Source organism: Sceloporus occidentalis, unplaced genomic scaffold (genome assembly GCF_023333645.1).
Source record: "Sceloporus occidentalis isolate IW3139 unplaced genomic scaffold, rSceOcc1.0.p SCAF_1, whole genome shotgun sequence".
NCBI classification, from domain to species: domain Eukaryota; kingdom Metazoa; phylum Chordata; class Lepidosauria; order Squamata; family Phrynosomatidae; genus Sceloporus; species Sceloporus occidentalis.
The window spans coordinates 302,696,837-302,714,217 of record NW_028316981.1 but is presented as its reverse complement, the minus strand read 5'-3'; the positions used below and the strand labels follow the sequence as shown (position 1 = coordinate 302,714,217).

The 17,381-nt window shown below is 40.1% G+C and overlaps 1 protein-coding gene across 9 annotated transcripts in view; it reads left to right on the top strand.

Annotated features, from left to right (window-relative positions):
- RAB27B (RAB27B, member RAS oncogene family) overlaps window positions 1-17,381 on the top strand; it is a 138,398-nt gene that overhangs the window by 67,165 nt on the left and 53,852 nt on the right. The window contains exon 1 of one of the 9 annotated variants that reach the window (XM_089497362.1): window positions 5,055-5,073. The exons of the other annotated variants lie outside the window; for them this stretch is intronic. The gene's annotated coding sequence lies outside the window, so the exon portion shown is untranslated. Of the gene's footprint in view, window positions 1-5,054; window positions 5,074-17,381 lie in introns of those variants that run through there. 9 annotated transcript variants of the gene reach the window in all.

Below are 17,381 nucleotides of genomic sequence, written 5' to 3'. Positions count from 1 at the left end.
GTCTTCCGGCATGGCAGAAGGTTGGACTGGATGGCCCTTGGGGTCTCTTCCAACTTTATGATTCTATGAAATACAGATTCCTGAGAAGATATATTGCTTGGTCTGAACCGTCTACTTTTAGATACCTTTCAGAACATCATGAACACTATCACTTTCCTGGTTTCCACTGAGTTTTGGATGTGGACCATTATATGTGCCTCCAGGGCACCATTTTGTGGAGATGCTAGTCCTGTTTGGCTGAATATTCCCAGAGGGTCATGTGGGAGAGTGAGAGGAGCTACTGCTTGGCCTCATAACCATTATGTTATGGGATTTCTTAAGGTTCCACACTGCCTCTTATGCTTTGAGAAGTCTACATGAAACCACTGAGGAAACCACTGAGGGAGATCATACAGATCTGGGGTATTTATGAGTATTATACTCATAGAATAATAGAATAATAGAATGGGAAAAGACCTAAAGGGCCATCATGTCTAAACTCCTGCTTTTTTAGTTTTCTTGCTGCAGTGATTTCTTTTCATTTTGTATGTCTCTACTTACTGAAATGAAGTACCAATGTGAAGGGTGAAGAGTAAGTAGAAACGTGTAATAATACTTTGCACTGACTGTCATTTTGGAATCCTGTTTATCCTGTGCCTCAAGCAGTTTGCTAGCATTTTATGTGTGCAGTTCATTTCCTACCGTTTTGCCTCACGCAATGGTAAGACTGACTGTTTTTCTCCTTTAAAAATCTGGTTGTGGTACTGAAGGATTTCTTTGAAATATCAAAGTAGGGATCCATTGAAGAGTTCCTGTGTCAGTTGAAAATTATCAAAGTTCAGTGAAATCCGTTTAGGCATATAAAGGATGAGCGATGGGGAGCAGCACAACTTCAAAAAGCAAATAATATTATTTAAAAGTAACAAACAGTTTTAGCATCACTTCTGTTGCAATTCTGAATTTCCACATCTCCGCTTCCCCTTGCCCCAACTAACAAAAGAAGAAATGACACAGGGGCAGACCTTTGCAATTACAGTACATACGAGTGGTCAGACTTGAGGGATGTAGCCATGGTCCAAAACACATTGCACAAATAATCCAGTTTGAAACCACTTCCTGGCTCAGTGCTAGGGAATCCTGGGAATTCTAGTTCATTGTGGCACCAGAGCTCTCTGACAGAGAAGGCTAAACATTTCACAAAACTACAGTTCCCAGAATTCCCTAGCACTGAGCCAGGGCAGTTAAAGCATTCTCAAACTGGATTATTTCTGCAGTGTGTCTTGGACCCATGTTAGTTGACAATAAAGAGCTTGCAAAGGGATCTTGCAGCACCTTTGAGGTGACCTGTGTGAAAGAAGTTGTAGCCTTCCATAGACTTGGTCTACTTCCTCAAATGCTTGGAGAAAACTGGTTGCCAGGAAGGACCTTTATAATCAGACTGTATGAATAGCCACAGAAATGCAAAACTTGTAGGTATGGTGATAAGAGAACTCCACTTTTAACTATGGTTGTTAAGGGATGAAGGCAGGAGGAAAGATGTTGCCTAAGGCCAGGGTGGGTGGATGCCCATATGAATGGTGGAGGGAATTTTTGAAAGTGCTGTGTGCAAGGTGGGAACCAGAAAGGAGATATGATACATAAATGTATGTGGGCGTATATGCACATGTGTGCATGTGTGCATGTATGTGCCTTCAAGTTGCCTGTTAACTTATGGTGACCCAATGAATTTGATACGGTTTTCTTAGGTAAAGAATAATAAGAGGTGATTTGGTCAGTTTGTTCCTCTGAAATACATTAGTTGTTTTTAACTGCCCTTGAGTTGACTTCAGCTCATGGTGACTCTGTGGATGAGACATCTCCAAGACCCTCTGCCCTCCACTGCTCTGCTTAGGTCCTGTAAACCCAGGAGCATGACCTCCTTGATTGAGTCCATCCATCTGGCTTGCATTCTTTCTCTGTTCATATTGCCGTCTCCCTTTCTTGACACTATTGTCTTTTCTAGTGAATCACACCATCTCATGATGTAGCCAAAGTATAACTGCCTTAGTCTTGTCATCTTGGCTTCCAGTGATAATTCGGGCTTAATCTGTTTGAGGAACCATTTGTTTGTCTCTTTGGCTGTCCATGATCTCCTCAACACTCTTCTCCAGCACCACATTTCAAAGGAGTTTAGTGTGTGTGTGTTAGCTTTCTTCACTCATATCCATACATTGTGATGGGGAATACAATGGCTTGGACAATCCTCATTTCAGTATTGAGAGTTATGTCTTTGCTCTCTAGGATCTTCATTTCTTTCAAAGCTGTTCTTCCCTGTCCTAGCCTTCATCTAATTTCTTGACAGCAGTCTTTGTTCTGATTTATGATTGGTCCAAGGTATGGGAACTGCTTACACCCAATCAAATATTACTTCGTGAAGTCAAAGGCTTACATGGCCAGCATCCATAGTTTTTGGTGGGTTTTCCAGGCTATGTGGCCATGTTCTAGAAGACTTTATTCCTGACATTTCGCCAGCATCTTCTCTGAAGAGATTTCATATGGATTTATTAAAGGAGAAACTGGAGTTTAAAGAAGCTGGAATTGGGCATCAGTGTGCCCATGCAATTTTGTGTGTGTGTGTGTGTGTTGTGTGTGTATTTCTGACTCACATTCTGGCAGGCCTTTCCAACTTAGTTACCCCTTCCCAGATATAGAGATATAGGCGTGTTACAGACCGCCCATTTGGGGCGGCCTGTAAGCGGCCCTTTCCCTGCTGTATCGGGGCATCAGCTGCCACAACGGCAGCCTCCGAGGCCCCGATCCGCCACTTTCCAGGCCGCGGGGAAGCTGCAAAAGGCCGCTTCCCCGCGGCCTGGAAAGGGGTGCCCTTTCTAACCCTAGTACGTGCTGAGCACTACTTTTAGGTGCATCTGTAACGCGCCATAGATATAGAAATATAGATCTAGATCTAGATACTACCCTGACATGAACATGATCACGATTATGAAAAATGCCTCCTCGTTTGGTTATTTTCCTCCAAATTTTACTTGAATGTTTTTAACGTTTTTACTGTTTTTAATGCTTTTATACTATTGCTGTTTAATCCTGTTTTAGCATTGGGAATGGGGTGGGTGGGTACAGGGATTGATTTATTCTTGGATTTTATTGTAACTTTGACGTATTTTACTGTTGTAACCCACCCGGATTCTTTGTCGTCATCATCATCATCATCATTATTATTTGGATTCCCAAATACAGAAAGCCAAGAGGGGCTAGAACTCAGACTGAAATCACTCTGCATTGTTTGAAATACAGTCGGCCCTTCTTATACACGGAGTTTTTATACACGGATTCAAGCATACATGGTTTGAAAATGTTCCAAAAAAGTATAAATTTACCTTGATTTTCCATTTTTTTATAAGGGACACCATTGTGCTATGTCATTATATTTAATGGGACTTGAGCATACACGGATTTTGTTATACATGGGGGATCTTGGAACCAAACCCCAGCGTATAACAAGGGTCCACTGTATTTGTGTTTGGGTGTATGCAGCCAAATTTCAGAGCCCATGAAAAAAAGAAAGTAACAGGAAACCTTGGGTAAACATAAAGTTCATAGCGATATGAAAACCATTAAGGAAAGGAAAAAAACAGCAATACTGAAGTGTGAGGTTGAGGAGAGACCCAAATTAGCCTAGTAATAACTCAGGGTGCATCTACACTGTAAAGAAAAATGATTTTGACACCACTTTAATTGCCATGTCTCCATCCTACAGACTCCAGGGGTTTGTACTTTTGTGAGACAGCAGCAGTCTTTGGCAGAGAAGGTTGACAAAACTGCAAATTCCCAGATTCCATGGGATGGAGCTACAGCATGCAATGTGGTGTCAAATTCTATTATTTCTACAGTGTAGATGCGCCTTAGTGTCTGACAACCTAGTGGGATGGAGTTTCTGGAGAAGAAGGAAAGAAGGGATGCAGAGTGATAAAAAAGAGGATAGTCAAAGCTATCTCACAGTCTGGGCAGGTCATTCCTGGATTACATGGTGAGAAATTCTTTGTAAATATCACTGGTAATGGAAATAAGGGTTTCCCATAGAAATCAATGGAGAAATAATTTATTAAAAAATAATTAACCTGGTATTGGACACTAGGACATTTGTCAGATCCCTAACTCCCAAAGTGGGTGGGTGGGGGGTGGAATGAGAATAGGCTATAAGAATTCAATAAAAAATAAAAAGTATGCTCAGTCAAACAAACTTAGGCGTGGTACAGACCGCCAGCAAGTGGCATACCGGTGCCGCCGATTCTAGGGTTAGGGACTGCATGGCAACCGCACGGTCCTTAACCCTAGAATGGACGGACAGCATTCTATGTACATGGGCGTCGCCATTGTTACGTAAGCAACGCATGGCATCCACATGTCGCGCATCGCTTACATAATGAGTGCACCATTGGTGCACTAGTTATGTCTACCCTGTGGCGGAAAATGAACCCGCTTTTCCCGGGTTCTTTTTCCTGTGGAGGAAAGCTGTGCAGTTTGGCCCCTGCGGCTTCCCTCTGGAGGAAAGTAGTCTGCCAACAGGCCGCCCTTCTCGGGCAGTCTGTCCCAGGCCTTAGTTGGTTTTTTTTTTGTTCTGGGGATGGAGAAAATGTATTGTGGGGAGTGGGATGGGGTAGCTGGAACCTTTACACTGCATTTGCTTGACTTACATAAGAAGGGTTGTGGAGAATGTACAACTTCATCTCCTCCTCCAAACCTAAACACATTGATTTAGAAATAAATCCCATTAATGTCAGTGGAGCTTACAAATGAATAACTGAAGGAACAATTAACTTAAACTGTCTATGGAGAAGACAGAGTGATATATTTGACCTGAAATCAATGTGTCTGGATAAGCTCTCTCTCTCTCTCTCTCTCTCTCTCTCCAACATTAGTCATTGTCCACCTGCATTATCATTGTAAGGAAGGGATCAGGGTAGAAAGGGCAAAGAATCATGATCCATTTGTCTTGCACTTGATTGAGCATCGTCTGTCACCTAAGTCATCACAGATAGGGATAGAGCTCATCTCAGTCAATATTTCCATTGAAAACCTATGATGAACTGCACCAGGGTAAGTTTGAATTTAAAACGTGAGAAGTATACTGAGAATGTGCTTTCTAGTTCTCCTGTTTGTTGGCAACACTGACACATAATTAAGCAGCTTATCATTTTTAGGCTTGAACTGTCTTTGCTGGATATGAAATGCAAGTTGAAGGAGCTATTGCAAATTTGCTATCAAGCTACAGGAGTCATGCCATTTAAAATTTACCTTTTTTTTTTTTTTTTTTGGTTCCAATGCAAGAGGATGTAGTAGACCCATAACTGGTGATGCCAGGTTTTCAAAACACAATAAGGAACAGTTGAAATTCATGACATTTAGGGCTGACAATCAGGACATGGCAATTAACAAATCTGTTTTCTAGCTAAATACCAAATGGAAGTATTGTTTTCAGTTAACCTAGCCATGCATTTTTCTGTAAAATTAATATATTATTTATATCTATAAATACAGAGTTGGGGGGACATCTTGTTCAGTTTAAATGAAAGGAAAAGCTTTCCAGCTCCCAAAGAGGTGTGTTGTTGTTGTTGTTGTTGTTGTTGTTGTTGTTGTTGTCTGCCTTCAAGTAGTTTCGAATTTATGGCAACACTATGGTGACCCTATAATGGTGACACTTTCATGGAAAGATTTATTCAATCAGGGTTTACGCTTACTTTTCTCTGAAACTGAGAGAATGTGACATGCCCAAAATCACCCAATGTTTTCTGTGGCTGAATGAGGATTTGAACCCTGGTCTCCAGAGTCCTAGGAGATTATCACACACCTCTTTTTGCCCAGTCTGAGCATGGGCTGGGCACAGGCTTAAATGGGTTTAAACGGATCTTATTGTGTGCTTCCGTGCCCAACCCAGTCGCATCACATACCCAATCCAAACTCCTGGCATACCTTCGAAGAACAATACTTTCCCATTCTTTGAAAAGTACACCAGGAGTCTGGATCGGGTATGCAATGAGGCCAATTTGGGCACAGAGGCATGCAATAAGATCCGTTTAAGCCTGTGCCCAGCCCATGCCAGCATCAGCCAAAAAGAGGAGTGTGATAATCTCCTTAGTCCAAAACTCAAACCACAACACCACACTACACTGCCGCCCTTCTAATAAAGGACACCCAGCAAATACATTCTGTAAACTTCATGTCCCTCAGAGTACACACCATATTATCTTCTATCACACCCAGTAAAAATCATAAAGATCCCCACCTAATCTTCTTTTTGGGGGGTAGTTGTGGAGATAAAATTAGGTAACCATAAATATTTGATTCATATCTCTAAATATGTACCTGATCTCATTGGAAGAATGGTGGATACATATTAGACTAATAAATGAGTATAGCCACAGGAAGATGTTTTTCTTACATTCTACTTAATATATCCAGGGTGGCTGTGTCGGTCCTCTCCTGTGACCCCACCAAAAAAACATGTGAAGATAGTAGGACCAAGGGAAGGACCTCTCTCAGTGTTCTGGGCATGCTCATATGCTTCAGATGGCCTGGACCTGAGCCATACAATCTTTGATAGCTCAGAACCAGCATTTGAACTATTCTGAGTGCCTTTAAGCATATGCAGAACATTTTCTTATACAATAGAATCACTGTATCCTCCCTGCTTCCCCATTTCCGAACAAGAAGGATTCTCTGCAAAAATCAGTGATAGAACATATATTTTACAGGCAAAGCTGAAGATTCTAAGTTTGATTATGTTGCTTCTCCATTTGAAAAGATCAGTTATCTAACAAGCTCACTGTTCTCTCCACCTATCTTACCTTGTTTGTTTAAATCTCTTAACCTCATACTGAAAAGCTAATTAAATGATGTGGTATTTGCACTTTTTTTGGTCTATCTTATTTGACATATCATTTGTAAAATGTCTGAAGCAAAAGTTCAGAAAGGAGTCAAAATAGCCAAAGGGCTGGTGAATGCATGATGCTTAAATCACCCTGAAACATCTACTCTGACAGCTTTACTGTTTTACAGCTTTACTTTACTGCCTTGCTGTTACATCTTAAATAAATTAATTTAAGCATAGGACACACTTTTGTGATAATCAGGAAATCTATAGAGTTCAGACACTATTGGGAATATTTAACAAATTTAACAACTTCACCAATCCCTTCTTCCCCCACTTTGGCTATCCTAAATAGAGAGATCATGTTCATCCTGATCAGCAAAACTCAGATTGTAATTATTTTGTTGTGTGTCTTCAAGTTGTTTCCAACCTATGGTGACCCTACTATCACTGAGATTTTTTGGCAAGGTTTGTTCAGAGGGAGTTGCCTTTTCCTTCCTCTGAGGCTGAGAGCATGTGATTTGACAAAGGCCATCCAGTGGGTTTCCGTGGCCAAGTGGGTATTTGAACTGTGGTCTCTAGAGTTGCAGTTCAGCACTGAAACTGCTACACCATGAGTGGGATGTCATGCTGAAACAGGCCTGTATGGTTGCCTTGAAAATTATTAAGGCTTCTGCCATACAGAATTAATGCAGTTTAACACCACTTTAACTGTCATGGCTCAGTCCTATAGAATTCTGGGATTTGTAGTTTGTTGTGAAACCAGACCTCTCTGGCAGAAGCTAAATTATCTTATCTTTGTAAAACAACTACACATGTCTCACATAATAAATGCCTCACATAACTACAAATCCCAGAATTCCATAGCATTGAGCTGTAATAGTTAAACCAGTGTGAACTACTCAATCATAAACCATAAGGTTGCAAGTTCAATACCAGCAAAAGGGCTCAAACACGACTCAGGCTTGCATCCTTCTGAGGTTGCTAAATTGAGTACCCAGACTGTTGGGGGCAATTAGCTTACACTTTGTAAACTACTTAGGGAGTGCTTAAGTGCACTGATAAGTGATATAGAAGTGTACTTGCTACTTGCTACTTAATTCTGCAGTGTAGATGCAGCCTCTGATTGGAACTGCTCCTAATGACAAGAGTGTCAGTACAGAGTGACCAGATGTCATAACTGCAAAGAAGGACAAGGCACTGCAAAATGTAGTGCATTACAAAACAGAAGCTAAAAACACTAATATAAATATAAATGTATGCTTCATAGCCATGCTCAAAATGGAGGACATTTTAGAATTTCTCTTGGACAGATGGCTGGAATGTAGGACATATCCTGGAAAAGGAGGACATCTTTTCATCCTGCCTCAGCATGCATGTTGACGTCACCCAACATTCATACTAGGTCATAGTCAATACCATATCTTGGTCCACTTATTAAGATAATTAATGGGTAGCTAATGGATCCAAGGGAATTCCTGAATGTTTTGAGGAATGTTACTACCACAAGAACTCAGACAAGGAAACTCTTGGGCAGTCAGCACACTAACAGCATTGCAATCCTGTCTCAGTGCCCCATGACTAGGGTCAGACAGTCATATTTAGGAAATGGCTGAACTGGCTAGTACAATGGAGGAATTGATTCCTAGCAGATCACTGTGATATTCTGTCACCACCTATTAGATCTGTTGAGAAGGCAGTGGTTTTCAAAGCAAGCAATGGATGTTTGTGTATATAGAGGTGTATCTTGTGATCCGTTAATTGAGATGGTGTTGTTGGTTTTCTTCAGAGAAAGCCCATGTTCAGAACACAGAAAATAGAGCTTGAGTTAAAACAAGGAAGAAATCATGGCAATAGCTTTTAGAAGGCAGCTATTTTTGCACTCACAGACAAGAGATTTGGGTTCAAAATGGAGCCTGTTGGGTTTGGGCCAACTACCTAGTCTGCTTGCAGATTACACATACACCAACAGTTAATATTTAATACCTTCTTAGGGAAGATGTAGGAATCATTTGTCCATTCAATTGTTGGACTGCAACTCCCAGCATCCCTCCCCAATGGCTATGCTGATTAGAGCTGCTGGGATTTGCAGTCCAACCATATTTAGGGAGCTGCATGATTCCCAGCTGTAGGAATTTGGTTTCATGGAGGTATGGATAAAAATAGTGCTTTTCCTCTAGACAGAAGTGCATTTATTGTTCAAAATTTTCCAAGATTGTCAAGTAATCCGTGAAACTAAAATAGAAATCTTTACTTTCAGAAAAGCTTAGTAAGTACATTCTCAGGCATAGAAAGTTTCCCATGTATGGGGGTGCATGTTAGAGTTATTACAGTTCTCCTGCTATTACTGTTTAGCACATTTATAGATGTTTTGTATACATGCAATTAAGGATCAAAAAGCCAGGTCACTGTTGCCGTTGTAAACCACAAGATGTTTTCCATTCCATGACCTGTCAGTAAATACATCATCCAGATAGCTTAGTAAAGTGTTTTTAGTTTTATTGCAATGTAGCTGCTTGGCCCGCAAAACATTAGCCTCATTATTGGAAGGAGAGGAAAATTAAAACAAGACAGAGTGGACCCAGTTTTTTAAATTTACCATCAGATTCAGCAGTTACTTGGCTGCTTAGATTTTAACAGGCAATTCCTCTTCAGTTATCATTTGCACAGAGTTCAGAATTATTTTATATGTTCATCAGAACATTGTGAATGATCATAACCTTATGGCCAGTTACAACAAAGAAGAAATATTATTCTACTTTGTGTAAGTGGTGCTGTTAAAAGTAAGGGTTTTGGATACCTACTCATTTGGGAGTAAGCCCCATTAAATTCAGCAGGATTTACTTCTGACTCAACCGGTATGGGATTGTACTGTTCCAAATGTTCCAGTGAGAATAGCCCTTGATTTTATTGTCTGCTTTACTTCAGTGAAGCAAATCTTGCCTTTCCTTTCTGCTTTACTTTGGTGGAGGAAAGGGCAATGCAGTTAAGTTCCAGGTGGTCTCCCATACAAGCACTGAACCAACCCAGACCTACTTAGTTTTGCATGTGTTGGTGCTATCAACATATGCCTTCAGATCATATCCTAGCTGTGGCATCGCTAGGGTTGGTGTCACCTGGTGCAGTAACTCATGGTGTCATCCCCCCCCTTTTGGACTGCATCCACATTGCAGGAATAATCTGTCTTGAGACCGCTTTAACTGCCATGGCTCAATGCTATGGTATTATGGAAGCCATTCCCAGAATTCCATAGCACTGAGCCATGGCAGTTAAAGCAGTCTCAAATTGGATTATTTCTGCAGTGTGGATGCAGCCTCAGATGACACCATACCAAATATTTAGTAATTTTTTTTGGTACTAATGTTACTATAAATGAACATTCCCATATCTAGTTGGCCCTTCATATCCACAGATTTTTTTTATCCACGGATTCAACCATTCATGGCTTGAAAAAATAATTATATGTATATGTATATGTATATGTATATATTTCCCAAAAGCAAGCCTTGATTTTACCATTTGGTATAAGAAATACCATTTTACTATGCCATTATATTAAACAGGAATAGAGCACCCGTGGATTTCAGTATCCACAGAGGTTCTGGAACCAAACCTTAGCGGATACCAAGGGCCCATTGTATCACTGCATGTAATAGCAATAGATGTGACATAAGCAACTAGCAAAATTAAACTTATACCTTTTAATTACACTATCATATACAGATCCTAAACTTATTTGCATTTTCATAGTTTCATGTGGTTAAAGTTAAAATTTGGTAAGATGCGATATTTTCTAAGAAAACTTAATACTTTTTAATTAAAAAGAAAACCCCGAGGCCTTTCCTTTCTCCACTTCCTGAGCTTCCCACAGTTCATACCATCTCTTTCACTGAGCTCCAGCATTTTAAAGGGATGCAGGTAAACATCAAATGGCAGATGTTTGGAGAGCAGTAATTTCACACGCACCCCTTAGGGTATCACCTAGTGTGGCCTGAAACTTGGGGCCCCTGTATCCCAGGACTCTATGGTGCAAACTCTGAGCAAATGAATAGGAGGCATGCAAGGATGCCCTTGATCTACCAGAGCATCAAACTGTTGTTTGGGCTGCTTAAAAGAAACAAAATAAATCATGTTTTGAATGATGCATATATATCTCCTTCCAGTGATGTCTGTTCGTTTAACATGCTTGCCTTTCCTTCTAATTATAATAAAATTCATGGGCAGATTTCATTCATCAAATAGTTGTTTTAGCACACTGGCCAAATGATGCATACTCAAATCTGTAGGTGGTGATTTAAGCTGATGTAAAGTCTCCTTTCACTTGGTAAGGAGCCTTCTCATGTGGGTACTTGCTTAGTGATTGTGACCTGATGAACAAATGATGGGATTACAGTTGGCCCTCCTTATCCATGGATTTTTATATCCACAGATTCAACCATCCGTGGCTTGAAAATGTTTTGTTTTTTTAAATTATAAATTTCAATTAAAAAATCTTGATTTTGCCATCTTCTGTAAACCATTTCACCATTTCTTTGCATTTAATCAAACTTGAGCATTTATGGATTTTGGTATCCAGGGGGGTCCTGGAACCAAACCTCAGTGGATACCAAGGGCCCACTGCAATTACACCTGAGCCCAAATTCTTATCACTTGGTTCTATTCTTTGAGGAGATAACAACATAGGACACCATTTCCCAGGAACTGAATTGAGCTAATTGAGTGGAAACTAGTTAAAAATGGGCTTAGACTGTATCCACACTGCAGAAATAATCCAGTCTGAATCCACTTTAACAGCCTTGGCTCTATGCTATGGGAAATGTAGTTTTGTGAGACATCTGGCCTTCTCTGTTAGAGAGCTCTGGTGCCACAACAAACTACAATTTCCAGGATTCCATAGCATTGAGCCATGGCAATTATAGTGGTGTCAAACTGGATTATTTCTGCAGTGCAGATGCAGTCTTAGTGAGGATATGCCTTATACACAGAAGCTCACAAACTTATATCTTTAATGTCTTTGGCTCATAGGATCTCAGGTGTCTGGGAAACATCTTTGCCACTGCCTATCAGATTACACAGTATTAAACTAGATGGAGAAAACCATTACAAGCCAACCCGTTATATTTGTGGTTGTATTGTTTATAAATAACACTTTTATTGTTGTTTATTTAAGGTTATATTAGTTTGTATTGGTTTTCTCTGTTTCATTACACTAGATTTTGGGATTTTTTTCCTTTTTCTTTTTGATGTTTCATGACTGCTTCTTTCAGTGGAACGCAACATATACATTTTTGGCAATTTTTTTTTTACTAAAAGTTTTTACAAATATATTAATGGATGCAAAACTTCTTTTTAAAACAACACCAGTAAATGCTACAGACCTGCAACATCCTTGGTTCATATGTGATATACAAAGGTTCATGCAAACTTTGGCTTTCATCTTCAATCCTCCTGCCTGAAAAATACTGATCTACCTTACAGTGTACAATGCAAATATACCAACAAAAATGTTAAGCATCATAACCAGAGGGTCCAAAGCCCAGTGTTTAACATATCATACCTCGGTATTTTTGTTTTTGGCATATACATAAACATGAGGATTTTGTTTATGTAGCAATTTAACTCCTAACCTGATCAGTTGTAGAATGTAAGGAGATTACCGCACTAGGGTAAAAGCGTTCCCCAATGCGTTCTCACGGGCGCGAGCCTGGAGCGTGATGAGAACCAGAACGCTAGTTTACTGCACGGCGGAACGCCGCTGTTGCCGCTGTTGCCGCTGTTGCCGCTGGGCGTTCCAAATGTGTTCCCAATGTGTTCCAGGGACGCCATTTCTGGGAACGGTTTTGAACCGTTCCCAGAAATAGCGTCCCTGGAACACATTTGGAACGCCCGGCGGCGATGACGGCGTTCCACCGTGCGGTAAACTAGCATTCTGGTTCTCATCATGCTCCAGGCTCGCGCCCGTGAGAACACATTAGGGAACGCTTTTACCCTAGTGCGGTAATCTCCTAAGTCTTACTTCTCTAGAGTTCCTCTGTTTATGAATATTACATACTTTTTGCAAATACTTGCCATGATAAATTCCTTGCCAGCCAAATGCTTTTGGAAATGCTACTTCGCCCGAGACACAAATAGGTTGGAATGGAAATATACGTATTTAAACATGAATGAATATTAATGAACTACTTTCCCTCTTTTGCATTCCTCTCTGGTAGATGCTAATTAATCCTTTTTCAGTCTTGTCTTTTATCTTTGCCCAGGCCATCTGCCTTAAAAATGAAAGCACTCAGGTATTTGCAATTCCAGTCTCTGCTTGCTTTCATCTGCTCTGTCATGGAGATGGAAACAATATTAAATATAAGTGCTGGAATAAAAAAAGGATCTTATGGTCATCTAGGATGCTTCCCACACCACGCCAGGGCTCAGCACTGTGGAGGCATTTCTTTTCTGCCACAAGCGGGAAGCAGAATATAACCAGAGGCCAAAACAGTTGAGAATTCTGACTTATTTTCCACAAGGAATGTTTTAGTGCATGCTGCCTTGGCTCCTCCTTCCAGTAGACACAGCTAAACTATCCTGCAACTAAGAAGGAAGAAAAATCATTCCTTTATGTAAGATACCCAACTCCTGCTTTCTTAGAATCATAGAGCTGGAAGAGACTGTGAGGACCATCCAGTGCAACCCTCTGCCTTGCACTCTTGAGAGCACCTAGTATTTGTTGGTGGTCTCCCATCTTAGCAGTAACAAAAGCTGACCTGCTTAGCTTCTGCGTATTTAGACCTTGTCATGCTTTAGTTTACCTGATTTGATGGCTAAATAATGTGTTTTAATATGCATCTGACAAATTTTTAAAAAATTGCTCAGAGCTATGCTGGGACAAAATATAATTAGTTGTGACTTTGGCTGGTCCAAGTAAGCTGCTTTCGAATCATGTTTTCTGATCCTTGCTTATTTGTATATGCAGCAGGTAAAACTAACTACAGATCTAATTTGAACAAAATTGCAAACTGTGATAAGCTGAAAATACAACAAGATGCTTGAGGAGAGAAGCAAGAAGAGAAAAAGGAAGCAGGCTTGTGCTGAAGTATGGTTTCACATCTTCTGTACCCAGGCTGTAAATCTAAGTGCCCTCTAGTTCAAGACCTGATAGCAGGAGATTGTAAGAGTCAGTTTCTACGCTGCATGAGCATCTTTTGCTAAGGCTTTTCTTTGAGAAATGCAGTGTTTGTTCATTATTTGCAATCCATAGTTCTTACCTATCAGCAGGATACTGGATCATATCTGTGCTGACATGTTGGCAGGTAGGTCAAACTTGCCTGCCATACTTTGCAACATGGTGCCATGTAGTACTAGCACACAACAGCTGATTATGTTGACTTTGTTAACATGTACTATCTCACAGCCCTGTCAAAGAATTAGTCACAGATCTATTTAAAGTCATCTCCCCCTCACAAGAGTTCATAATCTGTTGCAATCATGTTATGCAGATTAATTTGCCTTGCAGTAAATGTATCATCTTCTTCAAATCTCCATGGGCATTAACCTTGAGTGGCAGCAACAGAAGAAACCAGGTGACACATCTACTTCCATAATCTCACTGCAATTGCAGAAGTCACAGTGCTGAATATGGCTTAATTTGTATTGAAGTTTGATCCATCCTAAATCCTGTTTCTTATACTTGCCAGCCAGGTTGGAAGCTCACCACTGTCAGGTCAATATTGCTCCTCATTGGTGCTCCATGGCATGCTTTCTCTGGACATAGATACAGACATCATGGCTAATAATCATTGAAATCTATTATTTCCTTGGAACACTTTTTCATTGTCAAAATATTACATTGTTGGAGATGTACAAATGTGTGTAGATCATGAAAAGTTCTGGAAAGCTCTTAAAGAAATGGATGTGCCACAACATTTTATTATCCTGATGTGCAACCTGGATTAGATTCTGAGGAAAAGAGCTGTGAAAATCGGAGGAAGGAACATCAACACTTCAAGATATTAAGATGACACCATAGTACTAGTAAAAAATAGCAAAGACTTGGAACAATTACTGAAGAAAGTCAAGGAAGAAAGGCAGGTTTACAGCTGAACATTAAGAAAAGAAACAAAAAAATGGCTTCAGATGATTTACATCATTTTAAAGTATGTGATGAAGATATTGAGATAGTGAAAGATTTCCTATACTTTGTCTCAGTCATTATTCAAAATGGTGACTCCAGTCAAGCAGTCACAAGAGATCTCCTTCTTTGAAGGTCTTTAAACAGAGGCTGGATGGCCAGCTGTCAGAGGTGCCTTGTGTATTCCTGCATGGCATGGGGTTGGACAGGATGCCCATTGTGGTCTCTTCCAGTTCTATGCTCCTAAGATGAAGACCTGGAAGGGCAACTAGGAAGGAACTGAACAAGTTCCTGAGCTGATGGACAGCCACATGTTCAATAATGCATATCCTCATGATTAATCCAGTAGAAACCACAAATCCTTTTTCACCAGAGTTTATAGAGTCCCCCTGCAAATTCCTCCAAATCACATGTGGCCAGATTACAGTCTATTTCATTCAAATGAGGATTCTTAATCACATAGATTGACAATTATTCTACTGTATACTAGCAGCAAATCTTCAGTTCCAGCACCAATATAGGGTTGTTATGCTCAAGCAAAAGCTAAAACTCTGAAGCAGTAGGAGCAAGGGAAACTGATTTATTTTGAATCAGACTGTTGGTTCTCTCTAGTTCAGACTAGAAGGACATGTCTAGAATTTAAGACAGGATTTCCATGATGGAACAAAAGCATATGAAGGTCTGAATAAATAAGCAGTGACTGATAACCTTTGTCTAGGTGGTAACCAGCTTAGCAGAAGATATTGCAGGGAGGATTCAACAGGAAGAATATTAATTTGTCACCGAGCAGGTTCATGAGACTTTTAGCCTAGGGAGGTTAGTTACTGTATAGCAATCACACTTGTTAACTTGATTTTCCTAGAACAGAAAAGCAAAGACAGGATCTAGGCTAAACTAGGATAAAACAAGTTGGAGGCCCTAGCTATCATCATCATCATCATCATCATCATCATCATCATCATCATCATCATCATCATCATCATCTCAGTATTGGAGTTATCTCACTTTTTTCCAGAACTGGGGCTCAACATATTTTGTTGACAGTTGTTCATGCTAATTCATCCTAGTGATGGCAGGTTGCTTTACTAGTAGGGAAAGTGCTACAAAGGATGAAGTATGGAGTGTAGATCTTGTGGCTCTCTAGTGTTTCTTTGGTCCAGTCAGCATGACCATTTATCACGGGAGCTGATGGGAGCTGTAGTTCAACAGTGTGCAGAGCACCACAGATCTTCTGTAGATACCAAGGGGGCATTACTGATTTGATTTTGGTCTTTTGCCCTATATATGAAGATTTCTTACTGACACACCTTATCAAGACATGTACAATTTTAAAGAATTGAAGTGTAAGCTTAAAACAGTGAGACTGATCACCTTGGTTACAAATGACTGGGTTGATCTACGGCCTGAACAGGGAAATACATCATTCTAAAATGGTGGAATGAGTGCCTTCCCAGTGCTTAGATGATAAGCTACCCCTCACAAATAGTATATGCTGTGTTGTTGTTGTTATTGTTATTTTGTGTCCAGAAGTTGTTACTGACTTCTGACTTAAGAAGAAGAAGCTAGCACGGGTTTTCATGGTAAGGTTTGTTTGGGAAGCGGCATTGCCATTTCCTTCTTCTGAGACTGAGAGTGTAGGTCTTGCCCAAAGTGATCTCATGAGTTTCCATGACCAAGTGGGAGTATAAATACTCTAAATAAATTTAAAAAATAAAATAAATTTCAGTAATGCAACACTGAAACCAATACATCTTGCTGGCCTTTATAAGCGGTATTGTTGTGTGCCTTTAAGTCGCTTTCCATTTTTGGTGACCCTAAGGCAACCCTATCACAGACTTTTATTGGCATGATTTGTTTAGAGGGAAGGGGGTTACCATTTCCTTCCTCTGAGGCTGAGAGAATGTGACTTGCCCAAGGTCTCCCAGTGGGTTTCTATGGCCAAATAGAGTTTTGAATCCTGGTCTCTAAAGTTCTGTTCCAATTCTCTGACCACTACACCCCACTGGCTCTCCTCATAAGCTGTATTACCAACAGCAAAATAAAATAAAACGGTTGTCTCTCTTAGTTTTCTGTTAATCAAGGAAAATTGAAATAGCTATCAGATTATTACTATCATGGTTGCTATTCAAAGGTATAGCCGCATTAGTCTGGAAAATCAGTATGCAAAGGGTCATTGTAGCACCTTTGTGATTAACTGACATGCTGTTGATATTGCCTTTCTTTTATAGGAGGGGATTGGTAAATAATTTTACATAGTAGCAAAGGAATATAACCTGATTTCACTATTTATATATGCATACTTTTCAAACAATATTTCATTGTGACTATCCATGGATCTTACGATATATAACAGGCAGTTTGCAAGATGAACCTGTTAGGGCTTTTTTCCTTATCAGCTACACTGACAGGTTAATTTGGTTA